The sequence below is a fragment of the Montipora foliosa genome, chromosome 3, assembly GCF_036669935.1.
Source record: "Montipora foliosa isolate CH-2021 chromosome 3, ASM3666993v2, whole genome shotgun sequence".
Taxonomy (NCBI): domain Eukaryota; kingdom Metazoa; phylum Cnidaria; class Anthozoa; order Scleractinia; family Acroporidae; genus Montipora; species Montipora foliosa.
This window is the reverse complement of record NC_090871.1, coordinates 37,380,087-37,383,392: the sequence shown is the minus strand read 5'-3', so window position 1 is coordinate 37,383,392 and position 3,306 is coordinate 37,380,087.

Sequence of the window (3,306 nt, the reverse complement as noted above, 5' to 3'; positions counted from 1 at the left end):
TTTTTACAATTTTTTTACAGCACAAAGAGGACGAGTAAGAGAATAAAATTAGGCCAAAAAAAAGATAGGTCACCAACTTCGTTTAGGAGAAAACAGAAAGCAAACCAAGCTCGACCCCTCGACAACACGTCTCCCCGATAGCGCGGTTTCACTTTCACTGTCGGACTGACACTTTAGCATCATCAAGGCTATCACTCAACTTTTGTTTTGCGGAAGTCTAAAAAGTTTCTTGTTTTGCTCTTTACTGCTGTGCTCTGAAAACGGCCATTCTTTTTTCTAGCGAGCTTTCCCGCACGAAAGGTCGCCATTTTGAAATGTTTTTGGCCACGATCGATATATCAATATTCACACATGGCTACGAGTCTTTATGGTTAAATGTAAACATTGTTTTGTTTAGAAATATCCGTTGAGACTTGTGAGACAAAGAGAATAGAATTGAGCCGTGAAATTTGACCATAACCTCTTAGCCATTCCTGAATACGAACGTGGCCTACGCTTTGTTATGCGCAGAACAGGATGCGCATTGCAATACTAGGGAATCACCTTAACTTCTAAGCGCTCGGTGCAGTGATTAGGCCTAAGCACTCTTTTAACATTTTAGCTTTCAAGTTGCGGTTTGGTTAACTACAATTTTCACGATATATGTTACATGTTACTCGTATTTACTCGTATGTTCATATGTTACTCGTATGTACTCGTATGTACTCGTGTGTTACTCGTATGTACTCCTGTGGTGTTTTAGTCACGATCCTTGCAAATGAGATGCTATCATTATCAGTGATCTCAAAAGTAATACCACTGATCGAAGTCAAGAATAAAACGACTGAAACCATTCTCAAGCAACTTTACAAGATTTGCAGTTGATTTATGCCTAATGCCTTCTCTCTGTTAAGATCACTTTTCTCAATGAAAAGTGATCGTCGATTTTGAGGAGTTGTTTTCGATGTTATTCAAAAAAGAAAATCGACGATAGTTTCTGTCGTTTTTACTCTTATAGATCACAAAAAGGACACCATAAAATGTTCAAAATTAGGTGAGCAAAGTACGTTTTTCCTTTTATGGGCCGTGTTCAGTGAACAGCACGCACCCCTTTGGGGTTTTTATACCGTTTTGTTTTGTTCTGGCTCAAAAAAATTTAAAATATCAAGTTTGGTTTTACCGATACATGAAAGTAAACTGAATTCGTGAAAAAAGCACATAACCGGTTCTACTGGAGCTCCGCCAATAAATCAAACATTTTGTACAACGGGGTTGAATCCCCATGGGTGAATGACGTTGTAAGCGAAAGAGCCTTTAAAGTTTGGGGTCATCAAAGCCGTTATCTTTCGTACCCCGAGCAGTCTTTTGGTGGTCTAATCTTCGGATGTTTGCGGTGAAAAAACGGATGGAGGGAGGAAAACCGGAGAACCTTCTATAACTGAATTCTATTTTAAAAAAATTGTTCTTTTTCTTTTTGTTTTTGTTTTCAGGTACTTGTAAAAATTGCCCCGACTAGATGTATGACATGAAATTTAATGCAATAAACATGTTTCAACAGATTTGACGTATTGAGAATGGCTTTACGAAACGGCTTCGATTCGCATAAAGTCTGTCTTACAGTAATTCTGAAATTTTAAATTTCCTTGCTTGTTGGGCAAAAAGAAATCAGAACCCACTAGCCCGATCGCAAAATCCAATAGCAAGTGACATATTTGACGCAGTGCACAGTGTCTATTTTATGAGCAAAATAGCTGTTATTACAGTGGTGTTCGTTTCAGAGCGGGCGGAAACGAGGCTTTCGGGTCAACATTCAATCAGACATATTGAGAAGAATAAGAGAATTAGCGCGCGAAATGTGAAAAAAAAATAGAGAATTCCTAATCAGCATTTACGTTTTTCTCAGAAGAAAAGCCAACTTCAGTTGTTGAATGGAAGCGATAGTTTCGCACATTTGGGGTTGCATCCGTATGCTAAACAGCACATTGCCATTCTTTCCACGGTAACATTTAATAGGCCTGACAAACCTCAAATTACTTGGAAAAAAAGCAAAGGAAACAGTCAATAATCAAGAAATCACATTAGTTCTTCGATAAGTGATTCTTGTTTTGACACGAAAGCCTCGTTTTCACGCCTTCTGAAACGAAAACCGCTGATTGCTAGTGAATCTGCAATATGACAAGAATGTTTTTGAGTGACTGCGACAGCCGCTCTGTTCTGCCTTAGTTTTGTAGATGATACAAAAATAATGAATCCGTCGAACCATTATTTTGTCGTCACTGCGTAGTTTTTCGTCGCTTTTCAAGAATTATACGCTCATTTTTCCGACGCTATCTCTCTTAAACTATTAGCTTTCCTTGTTCCAACTCCAAAAGGCGTATTTTTTGAGGACGGAATGACAAAAGTGAAACAGCCTGGGACATACAGGAAAAATGGTTAATCGGAGTGAAATAAATAGATTAACTGGAATGCAATGAGTGATCGCCATCTCATTTCTGAATACGTTATCCACGCGCTAAAAACAACAACGTTTGGACTGGCTATTATCCAAGTAGAATTGCACCTCCTCTTACTAGGGAGTTGTCATTTTCAGTGTTCAACTCATGTAGTTTAATCCTCTTATTGGACAGTCATTTTGTGAACTTTAAGTGATACAATGTTAAACTCGTGACTGGATTGCCCGAGCAATTTCTGAAGCGTGTTCTTCGTGTATGATCTTCAACATACAATTTCACCCGACAATGGCAAATTTTCAGCCATAGTTGTCGACGTAATGTTACTTCATCCTGTCAAAAGTTAATCTAGTCAGCTGTCTAGTTGTCTTAGTTTAATGAGATAATGACACGAGCTCAAATTAATACCATTTAATCCGAGAAATATTCATACTTGCGATACGTTTCTTTGATCCCAACAATCTGGAATTCCCAAGTTTTTGGGAAAGATTGTCGCGAGAGAGGTTAATTAAATCAACGGAAGAAATTTGTATAGCTTTCTCTTAGAGGATTAGTACGCAAGAAAAAAACACCACCATGACATCAGTAAAATACAAGACAAACGTCAAAAGTAGTATATATATAATTACAATGGTTTAGGAGTAGATTATTTGTTCAAAGACATCGATCGCTACTCAGAGTTTCATGCTTCCTGAGAAGCAATATACATATATATATATACATTGTATTCAAACTGAAGGATAGCTATGGGTAAAAAATTACCCTCTTGTCAACGAATGAAATCAGTTTATTTCAGGGAATCAGTCACCTACTATATTTTTGGAATTCATAAAATTTTCTCATTGACGACTTTCGTTGATCTCGTCTAAATAGCTAT